This window comes from Esox lucius, chromosome 11 (assembly GCF_011004845.1).
Source record: "Esox lucius isolate fEsoLuc1 chromosome 11, fEsoLuc1.pri, whole genome shotgun sequence".
NCBI classification, from domain to species: domain Eukaryota; kingdom Metazoa; phylum Chordata; class Actinopteri; order Esociformes; family Esocidae; genus Esox; species Esox lucius.
This window is the reverse complement of record NC_047579.1, coordinates 41,346,115-41,364,605: the sequence shown is the minus strand read 5'-3', so window position 1 is coordinate 41,364,605 and position 18,491 is coordinate 41,346,115.

Genomic DNA, 18,491 nt, shown 5'->3' with positions numbered 1-18,491 from the left:
CTAAATGGGCTGGATTGTGATTATGTGCGGTAAGGCTAAAGAAAAAATTATGACGATCGCCTGCTAATGAATCACATACTGTTACTAATAGTACTGCCAACTCTGAAGCTCTTAGGGGCAGTCTGGGAGCACATGGACAGTCTGACGGTCTGACGGAGCTCTGTGCAGAGAGGGAGGGAAGAAAGGGGTGGAGTGAATGGATGAGTGGTGAACCAGTTTTGTGAATGATGACTGGTGTTTCTATGCTGGGCTATTGGACACAGTGATTTAAGAGAACAGCTGAGGCCCACACGGGGAAAGTGTGCTCTGTGTGCTGTGTGCTGTGTGTGTGTGCTGTGTGCTGTGGGTGTGCTGTGTGTGTGTGCTGTGTGTGTGTGCTGTGTGTGTGTGTTGTGGGTGTGCTGTGTGTGTGTGCTGTGTGCTGTGTGTGCTGTGTGCTGTGTGTGTATGTGTGTGCTGTGTGCTGTGTGTGTGTGCTGTGTGCTGTGTGCTGTGGGTGTGCTGTGTGTGTGTGTGCTGTGTGTGTGTGCTGTGTGTGTGTGCTGTGGGTGTGCTGTGGGTGTGCTGTGTGTGTGTGCTGTGTGTGTGTGCTGTGTGTGTGTGTGTGCTGTGTGTGTGTGCTGTGGGTGTGTGCTGTGTGGGTGTGCTGTGTGTGTGTGCTGTGTGTGTGTGCTGTGTGTGTGTGCTGTGGGTGTGCTGTGTGTGTGTGCTGTGTGTGTGTGCTGTGTGTGTGTCTCTCCTTCTGACTGTGTAAACCATGTTAAGACAAAGAGAGGACTTGACGCGTTGGACCTGTGAGGGGAGGACGCCCCACCATGACAAGGATCTGTTTAAGTCAGCCCAACATGGAGTTGTGAGAGGAAAGGACTGGGCCAGGCTGGAAACCTTATAAGAGTGACAGCACCAAGCACAGCCATGCTCTGACACGAGAGGCATCCAAAACAACAGGAGTGCATCAGCAACAAGGGACATGAAACACAAAGGATCTCTCTCTCAGTTTCTCTCTCTTTTCGTCTTTTCCACTCTTATTACTCTCTCAATCTTTCCATCTCTCGCCATCTCGAGGAAGAGAAATAACACAAAATAAAAGGTTCTATTGTTTTTGATTGTCAACAAATGTATTTAACCATAACTCAGCTTAAACTTAATAATTTTAGTGATAGATATTCTCATTCTACTTTCAAAGGTTTTCAAGGTTGTCTTTGTTTTTAGAAAAACATCCATATTCCACATGCTATTTAACATCCTGTTTTGTTTTGAATACCAATTGAGTATGTTTTTAGTAATAGATCTCAATTACTTTTGCTGAATTGGAGGGTGTACACCAGTCAAAGCTTTTTAATGGCATATCATGACACAATGAGAAATGTGATGTTAAAGAAACATATCTGAATGTTTCTTGAACATTATGACTTTAAATAAAATACATTCTTCCTACGGACATGGAAAATATAATATCATCAAACCCAAATATTTACAGTTTTCTGATGGATTACAGCATATCACAACACTTTTATAGTTCAAAATCAACCTCGGACACTTGCACCCTTTGACAGCCAAAACAAAAGTTGGTCCAAACAAAGGAGAACATGTTGAAAAGTGCAGGAAGGTGTCAAGGCCAGCGGACGAGCCGTTGTCGTTGGCGAAAATTGGAGCAAATCCATAGTATGTATTAAAGGTTCCAGGCCTTTCTTCTCTCCCTTGTTACCTTCCCCCCCAATCTCATTGACTCATTCAGGAAGGAACAATCTAATTAAATTGAGTTAAATATAATGTGATTAATCCATAATTCAACGGAGAGAACAGGAAGTAGCCCAGTACAGTCATTATAAATTAGGATGATATTGATACATAAGTGAGATTATGTTTGCAAATGTGTGTGTGTGTGTGTGTGTGTGTGTGTGTATACATCCTATCTGTTGATGTGCTACAGTGTGCTTTGTAAGTGGATGAATTAAAGGTCTGTTTGTCTCAAACAAAATGAAAACTAAATTATGATTAATTATGAGTTAAGTTAATTACGAATGCTTGTCTGTGTTCTTAGTTGCGTTTGTCTTTTGGTCTGTGCATTTAGGTATGAGCATGTTTATTTCCAGGTGTTTGTTTAGTGTTGTCAGTCTATTTTATTTTTTTAGGGTGTTTTTTTAAGTGTTGCTGGTCTTGTTTTTCTAGGTGTTTGTGAAGTGTTGCTGGTGTTATTATCCTAGTTATTTGGAAAGTGTTGCTGGTTTTGTTTGTCTAGGTGTTGTGAAGTGTTGCTGGTGTTATTTGTTTAGGTATTGTGAAGTGTTGCTGGTGTTATTTCCTTAGGTATTTGTTATGTGTTACTGGTGTTATTTGTCTAGGTATGTATGAAGTATGCTGGTGTTATTTTCCCAGCTGTTTATTAAGTCTTATGGTGTTATTTTCCTAGGTCTTTCTTAAGTGTTACTGCTGTTATTTTCTTAGGTATTTGTTACGTGTTACTGGTGTTATTTGCTTAGGTATTTGTTAAGTGTTGCTGGTGTTATTTTCTTTGGTATTTATTAAGTGTTGCTGGTGTTATTTTCTTAGGTATTTATTAAGTGTTGCTGGTGTTATTTTCTTTGGTATTTGTTAAGTGTTACTTTTGTTATTTTCTTAGGTGTTTGTTAAGTGTTACTGGTGTTATTTTCTTAGGTATTTGTGAAGTGCTACTGGTGTTATTTTCTTAAGTATTTGTTAAGTGTTACTGGTGTTATTTTCTTAGGTATTTGTGAAGTGCTACTGGTGTCATTTTCTTAAGTATTTGTTAAGTGTTGCTGGTGTTATTTTCTTATGTATTTGTTAAGTGTTGCGGGTGTTATTTTCTTAGGTGTTTGTGAAGTGTTGCTGTCCCAGCTGCATTGCACAGGAAGCCTAAGTGAGGGCTGGCAGCAGATTTAGCCTCAGTGTGGGTCTGAGCAATGAAGATGTTGTCACTTTCTGCCTGGCTGCATGTAACATCACACAGCAGGGCTGGGCGAGCCTTAAGATACAAGATACACAGAAGGCAACAAAAGGAGCTATTGTCCTCCAGAACCACTCTTAAAGCCTTTTCATCCTCTTCCTCCTCCTCCCTCCCCCTCCGTTACCCCGACCAGCCAAGTAGTGAGCTGACCTCCACTTCAACTGGGCTGGGCAGCCTTTAGGGTCTCTCTCTCTCTCTCCAGACCCAGTTGTGATAAACCTGATATATCACTCCATCCAGCTTATTACCAGTATTAGGGTCCAGGAGAAAACGTGCAGGATAGCTCTCCAGGAACAGGGTTAGGCAGCCCTGATGCTATCTGTACCCCTTACCATAGATACAAACACAGTGCCAATAAGCCCATCAATCAAATGTATTTATAAAGCCCTTTTAACAACAGCAGTTGTCACAAAGTGCTTTACAGAGACACCCACCCTTAAACCCCAAGGAGCAAACAACAGTAGTGTTGAATTTCAGTGGCTAGGAAAAACTCCCTAAGAAGGCTGAATTTTAGGAAGAAACCTAGATAGGACTCAGGCTCAGAGGGGTGACCAGTCCTCTTCTGGCTGTGCCGGGTGAGATATTAAGAGTCCAATTGGAATAATTAATACATTTCTCTGGGCTAAATCCAGAGTCTATTTGATTTTAGACTAGGTCAAAAGTATGACCAGGTGGACAAGGACAGGGACAGCAACGGGCCCCCCAAACCAGGTACTCCGGAGGTGTGGGCCAGGACCTCATGTCCTCCTTAAGTTTAAAACTGGAGGAGACTGAGAAAAGTTAGAAAGTGCATTCCTCATATCTCCCAGCACAATAGTATTGCAGCGTAACACCTTGGAACTGAGACGGGGGGGTCCGGAGACACTGTGGCCCTACCCGGGCGAGGCCCCGGACAGGGCCCAACAGGCAGGAAATCAATCCACCCACATTGCCAGGCATCAACCAAAGGGACACCCACCAACAGCAACCCCCCTGAATGCGGGCTGAGTATTGCCAGCAGAGTAGAGTACAGCCCAAGTGCGCAACAGAGAGACAACAACAAGCCAGTGACTCTTCCCGCGAAAGGCATTGGAGGGAGGGCATCCCAGTGGCGACAAGAGCCCACCTGGCAAGTGTTGAAGTCTAACACTTCCCCGAGTTGGTTTGTTGGAAAGGATAATAAAACACCAGGAGTCAGGTCAATTATCGTATCGTATATTCCGTTTATTACAAAAGCTTCTGGAGACAAGTGTCGCCGCACAATGTCTAAGGATCAACAGTCAAAACATCATTTTATACTTCCACTACGCCCAAAAGATAGAGGCGGTAAGTTACAAAGCAAGTGTGCCATTGGCCCAACCCCAGTTCTATTCCTTATAGGATAACTACAAGTATCCCCTTGCCCCCCTTGTGGGTTCTCTGTTGTCTGTCCGACTATGTGTGTGTGTCTCTAACCTGTGTCCTGTTTCTCAAAAGACAGACATACTAAATCTTTCTCTCCCCGGCAACCGCTTGAACAGGGTTTCCTATTCTCCTGCTTGCACCTTCAGTTTCAGCTCATATTACAAACAATTAATATTTTGCTTCATTGGTTACAACAGCTTACAACAGTTCACTAACTTATACAATCAATACATCTACACAAGACAACAAGGGTGGACAGTATCAAGCCTACTGGTCACCTTCACGCCCCCGGGCCAGGCTACACCTAATTATAAACCGTGCTGTAAAGATTAGTTTTTAGTAGACACTTGAATGTTTGCACTGAGTTTGCATTTCTAACCTTAATTGGCAGATCATTCCACAGTAGTGGAGCTCTATGAGAAAAGGCCCTGCCGCCAGCTGTTTGTTTAGAAATTCTAGGTACAATTAAAAGGCCTGCATCTTGCGATCATAGGTTACGTGAAGGTATGTATGGCTGGATCATTTCAGCCAGGTAAGTAGGAGCAAGTCCATGTATTGATTTATAGGTTAAGAGAAAACCTTAAAATCAGCCCTAACCCTAACAGGCAGCCAGTGTAAGGACGCTAGGACAGGAGTAATGTGTTCAAATTTTTTTGTTGTAGTTAGGATTCTAGCAGCCGTGTGCAGCACCAATTGAAGTTTCTTTATGAATTTGTCTGGATAACCAGAGAGAAGAGCATTGCAGTAATCTAGTCTAGAAGTAACGAAAGCATGGATAAATTTTTCTGCATCAATTTTTGATAGAAACTTTCTAATTTTTGCTATTTTTAGTGAGTTTGGTACACATCCGGAGGAAAGGGAGCAATTTGTTATGTTCAGCATTGGCTGACCTAGCACAGGAAATAACTCCTCAAGTAACTTGTTGGAATCGGGTCAACTGAGATTTTGAGGACCATAACTATTTAAGGAGGAGTCAGTTATTTGTTTTCTAATGGTGATGATCTTTTCATCAAAGTTGTTAATGTATTCATTACAATTAAAGTGAAGACCCACTTCACTTGCTAAGCTTTGCTTTTTTGTTAACTTTGCAACTGTATCAAAGAGAAATTTTGGATTGTTTTTGTTCACCTCATCTATGGGATACATAGACACACCACCCCAGGGGCGGACTGGGAGAAAAGTTCAGCCTTGGCACTGTGGCCACAGCAGCCCACATTACCACGCCTGCACATCCCCACCCACCGACATACATATTCGCTACTTACATTTGTGTACAGATGGTAGTGCTACTATAATAATAAATATATGGAGTACAGTTTTTTAAACCTTTAATATATCAGTGACTGGTAGACAATTCTCACCACATTTTTTTCAAAGAGCACATGTTTATAACAAATGCACACATACAGTACAATATGTAAAAAACACAATGGCTGTTGAGCTGAGTCTGTTGTACCGCTGTTATGTGCTGTCTGTCTATGCATTTTGTCTGTTGTGTGCTGTCTGTCTATACATTTTGTCTGTTGTGTGCTGTCTGTCTATGCATTTTGTCGGTTGTGTGCAGTCTGTCAATGCATTTAGTCAATTGTGTGCAGTCTGTCTATACATTTTGTCGGTTGTGTGCTGTCGGTCTATACATTTTGTCTGTTGTGTGCTGTCTGTCTTTGCATTTTGTCTGCTGTCACTGTCTTGACTGTCATTCAATAGTATGTTTTTCATTGTGTCACTGTCTGTTTGGTTCTACTGGTTCATCTCTGTTGTCATTCTCTATGACCTTTGTCTGTCTGATTCTCCCAGTTCCTCTCTGTTGTCACTGTGAACCTGATTTGCCTTGTTATAATGTCAATGACGTTTTTTATATGTAAAAAATTGGTAGGGCACAAACCATTTCAAAATATAGGATACACACCAGTAAAGCTACAAAACTCCCTCTTGCTACTGATGTGTTTATTTAACACATCAACAAACAGTGTAGCTCCACAAAACACTTTCCACGACAGAGAGGTGTTATACAGGTAGTATACATACTGGAGAGAGAGAGACCTTGTGTAATTGCTCTCCTTCTCTTTCAAACACATGTAAAAAGACCACTGTCATATTTACAAACCTAAATTAGGAATGCAACCAAGCTCAGAACCAATGTGCCTACAGGGCCTACGTGAAAAGCAACGAACTCAACCCCACTGAAGGCCACAACAAAGTGGAAAGACAACTTTTTAGGGATACAGATCCATTCTATGACAGCAACCTTAATAGATAAGCATGGACACACTGACACTCATCACCATCTGTATCAATCGATCCAGCACACTTGGAATGCGTCTCTGTGTTGCCTCAGCAAGTGCCGCAACACGTTTTGGAGTGCCAGAGAAAAAGAAAAAATTACTTCAGGATGCTCATCCTTGCTGAACAAAATTGGTGCAAGGTCAGGTTCAGCTGGTGAGCATAGCAGTGAACAAACTGGGCATGTGGGTATGTCTCTTTCATTAGCGTCTGTACCCCTCGGACGTTTCCACTCATTACAGTCGCATCATCATAAGTCTGAGCGATCATTTTCTCCCAGCTTCAGTGGTTCCAGCACACCCTTGATGCTATTAGACAGGCCAAGTCCAGTTTTATCTTTCACTTCCACAAACTCCAAAAAACTCCAATAATCACTGTATTGTCAGGCAAAATGTATCGCAACACAACCACCATTTGTGATTTACAGGAGACATCAGTTGTCTCATCTGCCTGTATGCCAACAAATGATGTCTTGTCCACTTGCTTGGCTATCTCCTTCCTGTACACTTCATACATAAAGTCTAACAGTTCGTTTTGTACTGTGCTAGATGTCCCTTTGAAGATGGGCTGAGCGTCATAGTGCTTCTGAAGTCTCGAATCACCCTTACACATAGTCTCAAAAATGAATCTGAATATTCCAGGATTCAGGGAGTCCATCGACTCGTCATGCCACCGCAGTGTGGTTTCACATTCTCCACAGTTTAATACATGTTATGATACGACTGAAAACATACCTGTTTTCCTCCACCTGTTTGTTATGCTGCTCAATGGAGTGCCTGTATGCACTGTCAACTTGGGCTGCGACATTTACCCTTTCAAGTAAGCCCAATTTCACAGCATTGTCCAGATGACTCCTGCTGCTCTCATGTTTTGCAATCTTCTCAGAAAGATGTTTCAAATCTTTGTAACCCATCCTCGACCAAGTACCATCTCCACCAAATAGCAGACATGGAAAAGAAAAGAGTGCCTTCTTTTGTATGCTAACTGTTAGCCACTTTTTCTTCAAAAACCACTCCACGTTAAACCTGCAGTTACTTTTACCAGCAGTTTGAGTAATGAAAATATCCCGTGGCTGATGAGCACCAAGTCACTTTACTTCAAGTTTCTCCTCCAAATTAAGGGTTTCAAACTGGTACTCGAGTATGAAATCCACTTTATTCATTTTCTCAAGTTATCTGGCGTTTCCGAAGCTAACAAGCTAAGACAATCAACCCTCCTCGCTCTTCTTACCGACTAATGTTAGCGCCAGACAGACAGACAGCCAATCAGGTCTGAAATATGAAATTACGCTGTAGTGGGGCTACCGGCTGTCAGACCCACTTGGCATCAAATTTGTGTGATCTACATTGATCACACTAACATACTGAGGGGCTAGCCCCACATTCACGCTTAGCCTATGGCCTACTACTGCGAACTCAAATCAGCAGAACGCAGTCTGAAGCAGCAAGGCAGGGACCAATGAACATGAAATAAAATCCTAACACCAATAATATGCACTTTAGGAAGATGCTATATTCATAGATAATAAATTATAGGAAGTAATCTTCGAGAAATAAAAATAACATTATTTTGTTGCAGTTCTTTCTGTTGACAGCAGGGGCTGTGCCCCACCTGCTCCTAATGATCAGTCACCCCTCACTGTACATACTATAAAGATGACTCACTTTTAGATAGTATTTTGCCACAAATGCACACATTCAACACTACCAAAAAATGCAGATAGGTTTACAGTAAAAGGAAACTGAATTATAAGAAACAATGGATTTCATATCTTCTTTAGTGTTTTGAAAGTCACTGTGCTATGAATGACATATAACTCTTGGACAGAAAATGTGCTAGTGTTTTGACAGAATTATTAGATATTGAGTCAGCTGTGTTTTGATTGAGTTAGTGTATATGGAGAAAGTTCTTTTGTATTGTATTTTGAATTTTTAAATGTATAGTTGCAGATCTGGATAAAATTAAGAGAGCACTGCAACTTTTTCTTTCCTTTCCAAAAAAGTTGAAAAGGAAGGTTTTTGAGTTAAGAGACCACTGCAAATTGAACGCTTCTATTCTTAACTCAAAACCTTCCTTTTTGACGTTTTTTGGAAAGGAAAGAAAAAGATGAAGTGGTTTCTTATTTTTTCCCAGAGCTGTAGTATTTACAGTTTTTTTCAATTGCTAACAGGGGTTTACCTATTCTTAAGATACTTTTTCTAAACTCTAAACACAGTAACAAACCTACATCACACATTTAACCAAATTGATAATTTTCGGCTCAAACCACATTCTGTCAATTAAAAACCAACTTTAGTGTTTTGAAAATTTTACTACAGATTGGACAAAATGATGTTAGTAATTGCAAATAACTGTAATTAACAGAATGTGGTTTTGAGCAGAAAATTACTAATCACAAATTGGGTTAAATGTGTGATGTAGGTGTGTTACTCTGTTTAGAGTTTTGAAAAAATCTTAAGTATAGGTAAACGCTTGTTAGCAATTGAAAAAAACTGTAATCAGTTTAAATACAAGATAAAAGTTGTGTTTTTTAGGTCAGTGTGTCATGAGTGACAGTGTGTGTTTCTGAGTGAGAATTGTTGCCAGTGTTATGCAAGTCTATTTTGTAGAATGTAATGGAAGCAAACACAGAATACCAAAACAAACTGAAACAAAGTAAAGTACTGACTTAGGAGTAACTCAAACCACTCACTCACTACGTGTAACATACAGAGACAATAACCAACAAGTAAGGGGAGCAGAGGAGAAACATTTCACACATAGTGATGGGAAGATTGGGACCTGGTGTGCGTGGTGATGGGAGACAAGACAATGAGTCCGGGGTGATTTTGTGGAGTGACAGAAACCGGGAGTGCACGGCACGATGGCACTGATCATCACCGTACCGTGACAACTTTAAATCAAATGCAAAAATATTTGAGGAAAAAATACTTCATACTGACCAGACATTTGTTCCGATGGTTGTCAGCAGCAACAGTGAGAGAGCCAGCAATGACAAACTGATTTAAAAAAAAAAGGAATAATGGCAGAAGCCTATCTAAATTCATAAATTGACAGTATAATGACATATAGTCTTATAAAATGTGACATTTATTGAGGATATCTTGTTTGTATCCAGTCAGACAGGGCATGTAAGAAATTGTTGTTATAGACCAAGTAGCTCACTCCCAATGAGAGATCCCCAGGTATTCCACCAACTACTCCAATATTGGCTGGCCGTGGAGATGAAGCCATCGCGGTTCCCAGCAAAAGCATAACCAAAGCAGTCATGATCTGTATGGTCTGTGTGAGAAAAACAATGCAGGAAATCATAGTTCTGTCTTTTATTATGTTCACCAATAAGTAAGTGCAAGCAATAAAAACAACAATGTGATGATGTGATGTAAAGAATACATGTTTACCCCAGGGCCTTTGGCTGCCCTTCTCGAAAATGTCCCAGCGTTCAGAAGACGGTATGGCCCAGATAGCGTTGGATAGAAGTGATCCCCATGCCATTCCCAGTGGGGTGCACATGAGTGATGACCACCACCTCGTTATTTGCAGCGGATATCTTCACAGCGGATCGGTTTCAGATCCTCACTGTGGGGAGATGAGTGGGGTGTTGGTCGTCCCTCCTTGGCCAGCCAACCACCGCACTGTCCTCCCTCAGTAGCAGCCTGGCAACTTTTGCCGACTGGTTACCAGCATGCGTGGACCCTGGGGGGGTTTAGTGTTTTTTTTTTTGTCTAACGCTAACCTTGTAAAATACGACAAAGACAGCAAAAACTACAGCACATTAAAGCCCATTAAAGCATCTTTAAGGAAAACAGGGCCTTCCAGGTGGCCCAGTCGTATTACTGAAAAAAAGGACATCCAGAGGGATCAGTCATGAATATTAGATGATAGATATATACAGATCCACTGCACCTATAAGGTTTTGAGTGAGGAACAGTAGGGTTAAAATTAAGAGACCACTGCAAATTGAAGGCTTCTGTTCCTCACTCAAAACTTTTTTGGAAAGGAAAGAAAAAGGTGCAGTGGGTTCTTAGTTTTTTCCGGAGCTCTATATTAATATATAAATATTACATTATGTGAATATTACCATAGATGTTTAGAATATTTAAAGTTGAAACTCAAAAGCAAGGTTTGTTGTTCTATGAAGAAAGCATCAACCGACCAGAAAATGATGCCAAGTTCATGATGACATGCCAGAAATCTGTCATTCAAGGTTCAAGTAACTTTATTGCAAGCAAAGATAGGGGTGTAACCTGAGTGACATATTAAGGACAGTATTTACAGGTTTTTCAGGTGAGGATGCGGGGATGTTAAAATAGTGCAGTAGTTAAAGTAATACAGTGTACCATTGATGAATAGTAGAATGTGGGTCTGGGGCAAGAACTTGTGTGTGTGTATGTTGAGTTCTTGTGTATGTTCTGCCAGTCCAGTTCCAGTGTTCAAATGAGCAGTTAATTGGCTTGCAAACAGTTGCTGTCATTGATCCTTCATTTAGCCTGTATGTGAGCTCATGCTCCAACACAGATCCCTTCTGTCTGACGGTAAGCGGGTTAACAGCGTGGTGTGGCTCAGGTGTGTGACAGTTCTCAGGGTCTTCCTCAGGGAGAATTCCACTTCTAATAGATGTTCTGTATAGGTGACAAGAGCCTCAACATTGACACTGTCGATGGTCCTTGACAACTCCTGAATCATGGACAGAGGAACTTGATATTGCTGACACACTATTCCGGCTCTGTGTATGTGAATCGGGGCCCTCCCCTGAGTCGACGATATTCTCCTGTTGTTTTGCTGATGTTGAGGGAAGGGTGGTTGTCCTGGCACCACAATTCCACTTTACATACCAGACCCTGTAGCCTGACTCATCGTTGTTGGTTATCAGGCTGCTGTGTCGAGTTGATGTCATGCAGAGTCACACAGTCATAGGTGAACAGGGAGTAAAGCAAAGGGATGAGGACACACCCCTGGAGGTCCCAGTGTTAACTGTCAGGGAGTAAAGCAAAGATGAAGACACACCCCTGGGGGTACCAGTGTTAACTGTCAGGGAGTAAAGCAAAGGGATGAGGACATACCCCTGGGGTCCCCAGTGTTAACTGTCAGGGACTAAAGCAAAGGGATGAGGAAACACCCCTGGGGGTCCCCAGTGTTAACTGTCAGGGACTAAAGCAAAGGGATGAGGAACTACTTGCACTGTTTTTGCCATCCAGCTGGTCCTATTGCAAGAGGATAGTGATAACCACAGCAGTGGTTTTTATACTTTTGTTGTTAAATTAGATTTGGTTCAGGCAATCACCTAATCAGTACCTCATTAAGTAAAATGAGGTGTGCCTGTGTTAGAATTTAACAGACACTGGAATGGAATGGTTGCCATACATGTAGAGATGCTGATTTAAGAAAAATTTGGCGTGGTCTCTTAATTTTTCCCAGAGCTGTATATTTAAAAAGTAATCTGACCAGCCCACCCCAAAAAAGATAGCTCCTGTGGCATTTGCCAGAATTGCCGGATGGCCAATCCGACCCTGTGTCTCCCATTCTCCCATCCAAGCACCTGTGCGAGCCGATGTTGGTCTCTGGCAGACAGTAAAATTGCATGGCAGACATGGTCCAAGTACAATGAGTTGCGTGTGCTCAGCTGTGTCCCTTCATGTTCAGATGGGTGGAACAGAAAAGGGAAATCTGGACACCATGGACTGGGCTAATCTTACTAGGAACCTGTGCCCGTGAAACTGGCCCTAAAGATTCTCACTTTAATATATCAACTGCGAAATTTGGGGTTTTGTGCATTAAACCCAGACATATAAGAGGTAGAAAAATTATGTATATCCTTCAGTATGTTTTAGAGAATGTGAGTAAAAGTACATTTTATATCTCCCTAATAAAAGCAGATAGCATTTCAATCACATAAAAAATGGTTCCAAGCAGAAACGAAAACCTCTGAGGAGCATGTTGGATCAAACTCACAGCTTTGAATTTGCTTAAAATCTCTAATCTTTGTATGTTTCAGTGATTGTGCAGTTTCTCACTCTAAACTGCTCATCCCTAAACTGCTTTGCTCCACAAGAAGCAGGGAAGAAACCGAAAACTTTACCATTATCGACTACACAAGGATTTAATCTAGAATCATACATTTTATTGATTTATGACATTATTTTTGTCTCCAAAATCTCTGCAGCCATGAGTAAGTAATTATATTATGGCAGTAAAATGATTTGAAGCAGCAGTAGTGAGAGAAATTGATCACTGGTGGAGCAATAGTGTAGCTTGGCAACTGTAGATGGATTTTCATGATCAAGTACATGCAATTTCACATGATGTCAGAGTTTTACAGGAAACCAAGTAGTACAAGTATTAAACAATAGCAACCCATTTAATTAGGCCAATGTGAATTTAGCTTAACCAGACATCCTTATTACAGTTTTCTCAATTGCTTGACCACCTTTGTCCATACAGACTGCTCATTTTGAAAACAGTTTACACCCAGGTTTCAAATGAAAAACACTGTTGGCAAGAATGACACATTGTATTTGCAAAATACGCTAACATACTAAAAACACTTAAAGCATGACACAAATAATCATCAAAAAATATAACTTGTCATCTCATGAAACGTTATTCCAATCAATCATTACAAAATCGGCCAATAAATATTAGCTATATCTATTGATATACCCTAGCATGGTTAAACCTCTTTTATATGTATGGGCCTCTTATTGATTCTGTAATTATACTGTAATTATGTAAGTACACATTACAGTATTTAATGTGTGTGTGTGTGTGTGTGGGGGGGGGGGGGGTATTTTCACTAAAATAATTCCCCAAAAATGACCAAAGTAGAATGTCACTGAAGACCATCAATATCCAGAAACCAAATACATTGAAGTTTGTACCCTGTAAAACATGGTGGAAGCTGTGTGATGGCATGGGCATGCATGGCTTTAAATGGCACTGGCTCACTAGTGTTTACTGATGATGTGACAGAAAACAGAAGCAACCGGATTTCTGAAGTGTTCTGAAGTGTATAGGGATATATTGTCTGCTTAGATTCAGCCAAATTCACAAAATTGATTGGACAGTGCTTTACTTTACAGATGGACAATGACACAAAACATACTGCAAAAGCAACCCAGGCGTTTTTTAAGGCAAAGTGTGGAATTTTCTGCAATGGCTGAGTCAATCACCAGATTTCAACCTGATCAAGTATGCATCAGGTTGAACACCGTATTCTTTTTAATGCAAATAGGTTTCGAATGGGTGCAAAAGAGGGTCACATTCAAGGGATTAGCTTGCATCAGCTGGGACCAAATGTTTTAATTTAGCTTGACATTATTTACTCGACTGAAAGAAAAACAATGAATGCATAAAAATAGAAATTAAAGAAATGTAAAAAAAATTTAAAAATTGTTAAAGAGATTATGAAATGTGTCATATTATGACATTTATAAATAAATGGCAACACTTTATTGTGAGACCCCTTGCAAATAGGGTCTATAGACACTCTACAACTGATCTACTGTCAGTAACATTTCAACTATCTACTTACCCTAAACCTCACCCTAATCTTAACCTTAAAAGTAACTTTTATCCTAATTCTAACCTTAATCCTTTACCCTTCACCTTCTTCTTAACCTAACCCCAAACTTATCAAGCAGTTGCTTATCAACCTATAGTTTGTTTATTGATAATATTACTATCTACAAAACATCTATAGATGGAAATTTTGACTCAAAATAAATTAAAGAAAAATGTATAGTCAATTAAACAGTAAAATAGTAATTCCTAAACATGGTCTGCGTCTTTACATAGTTTGGTGACAATGTGGCAGCGAGGTCATATGGCACAGAACCTGCAGACCCTGGCCCATTCCACAGGGACTTGATGTGGAGCTTGCCACTGTGTTGCCTGTCTGAACTGTTACTGCCCTTCCTGTCACACTGAGACAATACTCATCAGCCAATCTCAGTGTTTTATCCTATGGACCTGTGGATTTTCATGGTCAGAGAGCACAGAGATCTCAACAGTCTCATAATAACTGACTCCAGACTATCATGGTCAGAGCCTGCAGAGATCTCAACAGTCTCATAATAACTGACTCCAGACTATCATGGTCAGAGCCTGCAGAGATCTCAACAGTCTCATAATAACTGACTCCAGATAATCATGGTCAGAGCCTGCAGAGATCTCAACAGTCTCATAATAACTGACTCCAGACTATCATGGTCAGAGTCTGCAGAGATTTCAACAGTCTCATAATAACTGACTCCAGATAATCATGGTCAGAGCCTGCAGAGATCTCAACAGTCTCATAATAACTGACTCCAGACTATCATGGTCAGAGCCTGCAGAGATCTCAACAGTCTCATAATAACTGACTCCAGACTATCATGGTCAGAGTCTGCAGAGATTTCAACAGTCTCATAATAACTGACTCCAGATAATCTTGGTCAGAGCCTGCAGAGATCTCAACAGTCTCATAATAACTGACTCCAGACTATCATGGTCAGAGCCTGCAGAGATCTCAACAGTCTCATAATAACTGACTCCAGACTATCATGGTCAGAGCCTGCAGAGATCTCAAAAGTCTCATAATAACTGACTCCAGACTATCATGGTCAGAGTCTGCAGAGATTTCAACAGTCTCATAATAACTGACTCCAGACTATCATGGTCAGAGTCTGCAGAGATCTCAACAGTCTCATAATAACTGACTCCAGACTATCATGGTCAGAGCCTGCAGAGATCTCAAAAGCCTCATAATAACTGACTCCAGACTATCATGGTCAGAGCCTGCAGAGATTTCAACAGTCTCATAATAACTGACTCCAGATAATCATGGTCAGAGCCTGCAGAGATCTCAACAGTCTCATAATAACTGACTCCAGACTATCATGGTCAGAGCCTGCAGAGAACTCAACAGTCACATAATAAATGAGTCCAGACTATCATGATCAGCGCCTGCAGAGATCTCAACAGTCTCATAATACCAGACCACACAGATACTAGCAATTACTATTGTATGCAAGATTGGTTATCAGACCTAGACATACAAACACAAAAACTGACAGATAAACAGACAGTAGGTTTTTAAGTACTGTATATATATTTATAAATGTAACATGTAAGTACTGTATATATAATACATACATAATTGTTATTTATTTTTAAGGCATTTTTAAGGCAATCGTGCTTAATTGGATAGGAATGTGGTGAAGGACAGAGAAGAGAGTATATGCGGATGGAACAATGGGCTGGATTTAAATTAGATGCATGAAAAATGAGGTGATACTAAAGAGTCCAATGTCTCACGAGTCCTTCTAATGCAGGGGCACCCGCTCAGAGATACAGGGGTCAGAGGTTGTTGTTTTGCATTGCACACATGACCTCTATGCCATTCTACTGTGTCTGCATTGATTGTATTGGACTAACTGAAATGAACACACACTGTTAACATCCTCATGAATCTGCTGCGGTTGCATCATTTCTTTTTCATAGGAAAACAGATAGACAGCCAGTAAATACCTTTGGTTCAGAGACATGCCGTCTCCAGCGAGTTGCGTGACCATCTGACTCTCAGGAATTACCGGGTGTGTGAGGTGACAAGCAGCATTGGTTCAGGGGTCACGTTTTCCCGTCACGCGGGACTGGGCAAAGGCCACACTTAACCTGGGAACAGACTGAGTGTGATGTTCATTCTAGCCCAGTGAAACACAATGATAGAACAGACTCTTGTGCGGTTTGAGCTTCATTAATGACAAACTGCTTTGTCAATTACCCTGTACTGGGATATTATATACAATAAGAAAGAAGTGCAAATTACTTTCAGATGGAGGTTTTACATTTCAAGTGGACTCTTTAGTCATATTCTGCCTTGGTCATCTTCAATATGGCTATATAGCACAATTCTGGGCAAAGAATTTATAAAATTCTTGTATGTGGTCCCTTTTGATTATAGCACTGCACACAAACTCTTCTCCTCTTCTGGGACATTCTGCTATCTCCCTCTTTCTCACACACACACACACACACACACAAACAGAGTTCTATTTACCCCAAACACATTACACATACTCGGAAAGAACTCACCGGCCCCCTTACACTAATCTAAACAGGCAGTGGCTCTAGCACCGAGCATTGTATAGCAGAATACAGTAAAGAGGAGGAATAACTAAACAGAAAGTTCTCTGCTCATTTGTTAGTGGGTGTTTTGAAGCATCAGTATGAGTTGCTTGACATGTGCCGGTCCAAAATAACTAGCAGATATTGGGCAGCATTTTTACGGGAGGAGTCTTTATCTTTATTATTTGGTATCTAACGTCACATACCAAATCAGCCTCTATCTCCTGATGTGTGTCAGAACGGTGCTAAAACAGACCAACGGTTTGTCTCTCCTCTGTTCTGATCCAGGAGATACTGACAACATTGAATGCTATCTACAAGTGCTGTTCTGTCCTGGACCAAACTTCACCCTTGTTTGCCAAACTAGGTAAGATAATTGGGCAGCAGTCGAGGTGCAACAAAACTAGGTAAGATAATTGGGCAGCAGTCGAAGTGCAACAAAACAATGCCCTTGATCTGTTGACTGAGGGATCAGTAAAGCAGAGCAGCACCTTGCCAGGTTCAAATGTGTTTACAGAAGTTGTTTTCGATGAGTAATGCCAGTAACCTAAGCCAGAGCCTGCTTCCTTCCTGTTCTGTGTGCTATGAATTGCCCTGTGACCCTCTCCGTAACTGTAAGATCAAGAGGTCCTACACAGTGGTGAGAAAAACACACTTGTAGAAATGTAACATTTTTATCAGGGCAACTGAATTCAATTCTGCTTCTTTAGCTTGTTACATACACCCATAGCCGTGGGAAGTCTAGCTGATGACACACTTCTTCCGGATCATGCTGACTCACGCTCACCAGCACCACCTGTACAAATCATCTTCCCACGGCCATGCAAACACCATCTTGTATTCACCCTCCTGGTTGTGTTGCTGATCAGGTTGCTGCCAGATGATACCTGCGGCTCCTGCCCACACCCTACCTGACTGTCCAAGTCCTGTCCACCTGGTTATGCTGCGGACCTGGATTCAGTTTAAGGACTCATAACATGACAGACTAGATTGTTAACTATTTTACCTTATATATCTCAATGATGGCATTTATTTTGAATTAGAACTGCTAGAAGAACGGTAATGAAGACTCAAATGGCCATCACTACTAAATGCCAAGCGCTAAATCTGGACAAAACAAGGTACTGCTCACCATCTGGTTAATACCATTCCTACCATTCCTAGAGACATACAAAATAAGACACAAAGTACTGAACAAAGGGTCTGAATACCTTTGTATATGAGCAGTGGCGTCATATTATCTTTTATTAATAATAATAAAAAATAGCCCCTGATCTATTAATCTACAAATTCGTTCACAAATTGTGACAATGTAGACGTGTAGGCCGCTAGCATGTACATCGAAATGTTCCTCATGTACATTCAAAACCCTGTACTTTCTGTCCCGGGTGGGGCGGTGGGCTAAGCCCCGAATATATTGTGATCCTAGCGACACCTCTGTATATGAGATATTTCCGTGATTGACGGAAAAAACTGCGGTTCAATAATTGAATTTGGAGAAAGTGAAGGAGTGTGAATAATTTCCGATGGACCTGTATATTAATGTTATGAAACATTTGCAATTGTGCTTTAGTTTTCAATAGTGAAACAAGGCAAACTAAACAGAAATATTAAATGAATTGAAATAACAAAGGTATGGAACACCCATTACCGGAGTAAGAAATTGTTCTGTATAGGTCTTGTCAAAACACCTCGATTGGGTGTTGGTCTATACATGACTAGGCCATTCCAATTTTCCTTTTCTATACTAGTC